The sequence below is a fragment of the Tupaia chinensis genome, unplaced genomic scaffold, assembly GCF_000334495.1.
Source record: "Tupaia chinensis unplaced genomic scaffold, TupChi_1.0 Scaffold000513_1, whole genome shotgun sequence".
NCBI classification, from domain to species: Eukaryota; Metazoa; Chordata; class Mammalia; order Scandentia; family Tupaiidae; genus Tupaia; species Tupaia belangeri.
Window position 1 is genome coordinate 2,012,487 of NW_006160026.1, and position 7,421 is coordinate 2,019,907.

Sequence of the window (7,421 nt, forward strand, 5' to 3'; positions counted from 1 at the left end):
CCCCCCCAAAAAAAAAAAAAACAAAAAAAAAAAAAAAAAAAAAAAAAAAAAAAAAAAAGTAGATGTATTATTAAATGGTAACTATAAAGAACTATAGGATTCTTAAAACAAAACAAAGGATTTATGTTTGATTCAACCTCTGTAAGAACAAGTAGTTCCTTTATAGGAGACACTCTTACTAAATCATGTCTCTAGTCATGTCTCATCAAGCCCACAAAGAAGAAAGGAAGTTGGACAGAGGAACTGAGCCAGTTCACTCTACCCATTAAATGCCACAACTCTGAGCCCAAGGAAAGAGAAGTAAGGACTCAGCCTCATGTAGCCCTTCCCTTTTGGGGTCAGAGCATGGAGCCATGATTCTACTTGTTCATTTGTATGATATTGAAAGAATGCATGACTTTCCTTATGCATGTGTTTATTCACACATCCATAAATTTAGTAATTCATTGAGCAAACATGTGCCAAGAGCCTACACTTTACCAAGCCTCCTGCAAGCAACTGAGGTCATGGTGAGGAAGAAAACATAACCCCTGCCCTCAGGGAGCTCATCGTCCAGTGGAGCAGATGACAACTGCAAAAATGGTTGACAGCTGAAGCAATGACTGCAACACAGGGAGGAAAGTCTGACTGCAAAATAATACAAGAAGTATAGCAGGAGCCACAAATGGAAAGGCCCAAAACTCTTGACAAAGGTATTTTATCTGCAGAACAATTTCCATGGTATCTAAGCTTCTCCAAATTATGGAACATTTGTTTCCAGACCTGAGAATCGTAGGAGAAATGTCACGTCCTCCAGTCTACATGGACTTCAGCTTCTGTATCACATCCTTCTCACACGTGAGCCAATATGATGTCACCCCACCACTGCTAGCAGTGTTCAGCCTAATGTCAAAAGATAGGACTGACAGAAAAAGGGGGATGTAAAAACTCAAACTAAAGGAAGAAGTTAGATTAGTATTATCTATATGTATTATGACCGTATCCAAAAAACCCAAAAGAATCTACTAAAATACTGTTAAAGTCAATGAAAAATACAGCATGGTGGCTGAAGAATTTCCTACATAAAACAACACTCAGAAATTATAATATAAGAAGCCAGCCATGGTGGTGCAGTGATAAGGCCACACTCTATGATGCTGGGGCCACATGGGTTTATGTCCCAACTGGGGCAGGTTTCCACCTGCCCATGATCTTGGCTGGCTGAGTCTGCGGGGTAGATCACAATCTGGAGATCCTTTAAGGGGTGTCTGTCCTTTCTCTTGGTCTTTCTTTCTCTTTTGGATGGAATAAATAAACTTTTAAAGAAGAAAATACAGTGTAAGAATTTCATTTATAATATAGCAATAATAAACTAAAAAGAAATCTCAAGATTTATATTACAAAGCCATATATGGGATCAAAGTGTTTTATAGATACTCTTTGTGAGAGAAAAAAAAAATATGAGCTTCTTCTATGAATGAGAAGAACATAGATTCTAAGTAGAAAGATCCTGTCTTGAAGAAATATGTAAGTGTGGGGACCAGCAGTTAGTGTAATGGCTATGTCGCTGGACTCCCATGTAGTCAACCATAGTTCAAGTCCCGGACCTGGTGGCTTAAACTCACGCCAGGAGCATGTGCTTGTGTGCCCAAGATCCCAAGAGAAGAATGGAGGAGAAAGGATTGCAGCGTGCCAGCCCCTTTGGGGGATGATTTTTCGCTTTCTGTCTCTCTGTCTCTCTCTGTCTTTCCAGAGAGTGCATGTGCCCTATAGCAAAAACCTCTCCAAAAAAAAAAAAAAAAGTAGGTGTCATCTTTGTCTTAAACTAATAATACAATTTTTAAAGGCATTGTGTCACCTTGGGCCAGACAAGATACAAATAGTTTCAGAATGAAAAGTGGCCTTTGGAACCTTCTATGGGAGCAAAATGAAGCTGCTTTGCAGCAAACATAGGCCATTTCTAATGGAATAGAATGATTTGTTATGCAACAATAAATATCAAGAACAGTACACACAGAAGCATTGCTCAAAAATGAGGACTGCAACATTGTAAGTGATAACAAGAAACTAAAAACTCATTTTCCAAAAATATACATAGTTAAATAAATTGCAATATGCAGACAAGTGGAGTCCTTTGTAGTTTTACACAAGACATTTTTTATCTGTATGTACTAATATGGAAACAGCTTTTGATTATATAAGTATCATTTGTTATTGTTGTTGTTTTTGCCATGGGGTGCATGTGCTCACCAGAGAGAGACACAGAGAGGGTAAATGAGAAATCACCTTCTGGGGGAAGTAGACATGCCACACTCCCTATCCCTCCTTCCCCTCCCGGGATTTCGAGCATGCATGCACATATGGCAGGTATTGTTTTCCAGCCTCCAGGTCTTGGACTCAAACCATGGTCAGCCATGTAGCAACCATCCTACCTGCTGGCCCCTATAAATGTCAGTTTTAAGTTTTATTTTCAAATTTGTTATGTATTACAAGTTGGTGTGTCTGGGAAGTAGACTGGGTGATGACAGGAGCATTCTCTCGTTCTCTTACTCCCATATTCCCAGCACTCAGAACAATGCTTAGGATATAGTAGGTGTGCAATAATTCTATGGTCAGTGTGTGAATTTAAAACGATAACCATGTGGCATATAAGTTATAATCATTGCTAGCCATGATGATTGTTTTTCAGAGAAAGTAGCCCTACCCACTGACAAAGGAGACACAAGCATGTGAGCTGTTAAAACCAGTCAGAGAAGGTTGCTTTCAAAATCTGCTGCTGAGATGTTTCAGGGAACTTCCTTACTTGAAAAGTTCTTTCCTGGAATATAGCTCTATTAAAAGACACCTACTCAGCACCATTGCCAACACTATTTCCTCTCTGTTCATTCAGGAGAACTTTTTTTTAGATGTCAGGCTTCATTGACTTCTCGTTTCCCATCAACTTGTCATCGTTCCAGTGTTCTTCGCTCATCACAAGGAGTGACCAGGACGGTTACACCACTGGCCTCCTGCCCTTCCTGCCAGCTTTGCGACAGAGAAAGAGCACAGCGTCTGCCCATCTGGGACTCTGCCAGAAAGTTAACTGGGCACTAAAGTTACCATCCCTTATTTCCAAAGGCAGAACTGGAGGCCTAGAGATGTCCAAGGATCTGAATCCTGGCCTGCCTGGCCCCAAAGTCCATGCTCTAAACCAGCACCAGAGTTCATTCTATGATTTCAATTTCACCACAAACTCTTCTCTAAGACTAATTATAATTCTCAATGTTTCCTTCATGGAGGAAAAAGAAAATGAGAACAAAAAGTGTAAGTCAGAGACAGGAGGTATAGTTTTCTTTACAAATAGTCCAGTCGGGATAGACCTCTGGGTTTAGGGGATGCATAATTGGTTTTGCTTACTCAGTTTATTAGAATCTCGACCATCATGGTTGGGTGAAACTAGTCAGTCCAGGGGATAACTAAAGAAGAAACATTCTATACTCTCAGTAGAAACTTAAACTAGTACAAAAGTCTTCTAGAATGTAATTGCATTGAGAGCCTTATATTATTGACAGCCTTATATTATATTGTCCATACCTATTAACATAGTGATTCTAATCACAATAGTAAAATATCTAGAATACGGAAAAGCTTCCGTTACCTATTCACTTGTCAAATGTCAGTGGAGCATCCTTTATTGAGGGAAATGTATTCTGGATCATCAGGGAAAAGCTGAACAAGAGAGACGGGGACGCTGTTGTCATGGAAATAACTTCCTGAGAGAACAACACACTAAAAATGCATAGTTAAATATATAATAATATCAAGTATTGATAGGTACTTGAAAGAAAATAAGTTAGAGGAGCAAGACAGACAATGAAACAGGAGCCCAGGGCAGGCCTCCTGAAGGAGTTGATATTTGACAAAGAGATGAATGGCAGGAAGAGCAGACTATGTGATTTGTAAATGCGGACAGTTCTAGCCACAGGGATAGGTATGTGAAAAACCGCAGAGGCAAGTGCCAAGTTCGATGCGGTAGAGGAGCAACAAGAAAATCATGTAGCGCTTGGAGCAGGGAGCGTGTGAGTGTGGAGGGGAACCAAGTCAGTGATGAGTTTGTTCAGTTTTCAGTAGTGGTATATATTTGGAAACAGGCTAAAAGTGCAATAATGACTGTTTGCGTAAACACATTGTCCTGTCGGCCCATTGCAATCTAAATTTTTATTCTGCCATATGGCACTGACATGAACCTGGAAATTTACTTAGTCTATCCATTTCTCTGTTGTCTCAGTAGGTAAATAAATACAGTAAATATAGTCATAATCCCATATATTGTAGTCAGACAAATGAGATAATACAAAAAAAAGCATTTTTTACAGTCTCCAGAAAATGTGCTTAGATATAAAGGAAGGGTTTTACCTAGGAGCAAAAACTAGGTGTGCTTCCTGTCTAACATAATAAATATTGATGATAACTTGTATGGTATCTTCACCTGGACTGGTGTAAAGTATATTCATGTTGGATAAATTCACTTTATAAGTTGTAGTGATGTATAGTGATTAACTGTATAAAAGAAACTGAAATTCTTTAAATGTTTAAAAAATAATGTAAAGTTTTCTCTTTAAAAAGATTCTGTAATTTTTGCTTTATAAAAATAAAAGTATTAGGACCAGCAGTTGGCATAATGGCTATGTTGCTGGACTCCCATGTAGCTGACCACGGTTTGAGTCCTGGACCCAGTGGCTTAAACTCACACCGGGTGCGTGTGCGTGCATGCCCAAGATCCCGAGAGGAGAATGGAGGAGAAGGGATTGTGGCGTGGCCATCCCCCCTGGGGGGTGATTTCTCGCTTTCTGTCTCTCTGTTTCTCTTTGTCTTTCTGGCAAACTCACATGCCCTATTGCAAAAAACTCTCAAAAAAAAGAAAGTATTTTAAAAATAGAAAATTTTAAAGAGAAAATAAATAAACGTAATATTTGTCTCTAGAGGACACAGAAAGACATGCTTATGGTCTATTATAAAATATGTAAGTTCTGTGAGTTTAGGGATACATCATGTAAGACAGCCACTGCAGATGGAGGTCCCATCTTGTCCTTTTGGGTATCACCCTATGGGAACTGGGACATGAGAAACTGGCACAGGAAAATGATGATAGTCTCTTAATATTACAGGAGTGATAAAGTCTTCTGTATAAAATAATTCCAGTTGATCAATAATAAAAATTATTAAAACTCTTTTGTGATCAGAGAAATACATGTTAAAGTTAGGGTGAGATTTCTTTTTTCTGTTAAATTAGCACAAAAGTGGTGTAACAGAGACACACTTTTATTCAAGCAAAGTATTCATAAAAACTAATATTTATTGAATACAACTGTATTTCAGAACTGTCATAAGTTCTTTGCATATGTCTCATTTTAATCTCCTACCAACCTTGTGATACGGGTACTATTTTAAACCTCACTTTAATATGGAGAGATTTAAAAAGAAAAGAAAAGAAATGCTTGAGAGCTAAGGATGTGACATAATTTACATAGGTGGTTATGCAGCTTGTACCCAACTTATGGAGTGATATATAAATACTAGGGGGACTTCAGAAAGTTCATAGAAAAACTATGCATGCATTTCAAAAATATTTGCATTGAAATAAACTCATACTTTAATTCCACTTACCCATAAACTTTCTGAAGTTCCCTCATGTGTATCAGATGATTTAAAATATAAATTACATTGGATCCTTTAATTCTAATTTGAATAATTATTTTGTACTGCGATAATATAGATTGGAAGAAACTGCTTGCATAAAAATATTCATTAAGGAGCAATTAATAGATGTAAAGTTTGGAAATAAAGTGTTGAAGTAAATTGCATAATATTTACTTATTAAAATCTTATTTGACTTTCAAATATTATTAATGAAAAGTTTATAACATAAGAAAATACTTCTATTATAAATTTAGGAGACAAACTAATACAAATTATATCTATGTATTATTGAATATGTATATCAGTCACTGTGCCATTTTATATAAAATGCATACTATTTGTTACGTACTAGTGTCTTTTTATCAATATCCAATTTTCAAACCATTCTGTGAGATTGGTTTAAAGGAAATAATACCCTGAAGGGTTGAGGAAGTTGTCAAGGTAAAACTATTACTGTTGGCTCAGGCTAAACCCATCTGATCCTAAAGTCACTCTTTCTACTACCAAAACTTGTTTAAAACTATGACGAAAGAAGTAAAACAAGGATGAGAGTTAACCCAACTTAACAATAGTTGTCCCTCAGTGCTGAGTGTAGGTGAGAATGACTGTGCATAAATGTTGAGGATGGCTTTCTTCTGTTCATTTCTTTTTAGTTTATTCTTTTATTTCCTCCATGAGAGAGAGAGAGCAGGCACCCACAAGAGTCTTCACATACAATCCAGGAACTTCACAGAGCATTATGTTGGCACCACACCATCACTGCCAGCCCTATACTGTTCATTTTTAAGTTTGAGATATTTCAAGAGATAGTGTGTGTACACTGTAATGTTTTTGTCAATTTTCTCTTGTTTTATATTAAATTTATAACTGTACTGGCCCTATAATCCACTGGTTAGTGCTGCATATAGAGAGCTTGATCCCAGATGTCTGGTCCCAGTTCAAATCCCAGTTGTGGCACCTTGAAAGTCCTGCCGGGCAGATATGCTTTCCTGCCCAAATCCTAATGGAAAAAAGAAATGGAGGAACGAGGATTGTGACATGGCCACACCCCATTGGGGAATGCTTTCCTCTCTCTCTCTCTCTCTCTCTCTCTCTCTCTCTCTCTCTCCCTCCCTCCCTCCCTCCCTCCCTCTCTCTCTCCCTCTTTCTCTCTCTCTTCCTCCCCCTCTCTCTGGTGAATGCATATGCCCTCTGAGAATTAAAGGAAAAAGAATAGGTTGGAATTAACACCCTTATATATGTTTCTATACCTATTCTACCTTTGTTTATGATATTCATGTCATTTCACTTATTCTAAAAGTTACAGAGTGATAGATACATCTGTATCACAATTTATGCATTCATTCTTCTATTAGTTGTTCCCCTCTCTCTCTCTCTCTCTCTCTCTCTCTCTCTCTCTCTCTCTCTCCCTCCCTCCCTCCCTCCCTCCTTCCCTCTCTCCCTCTTTCTTTCTCTCTTCCTCCCCCTCTCTCTGGTGAATGCATATGCCCTCTGAGAATTAAAGGAAAAAGAATAGGTTGGAATTAACACCCTTATATATGTTTCTATACCTATTCTACCTTTGTTTATGATATTCATGTCATTTCACTTATTCTAAAAGTTACAGAGTGATAGATACATCTGTATCACAATTTATGCATTCATTCTTCTATTGATTGTTATTTTCCTTTTTTTATCTTATTCATAATTTCTTTAACAAATATATAAGGTTTTTCCCTTGGGTTTGTACCTAGAAAATGAATTGTTTGGCTTTATAAGTCATA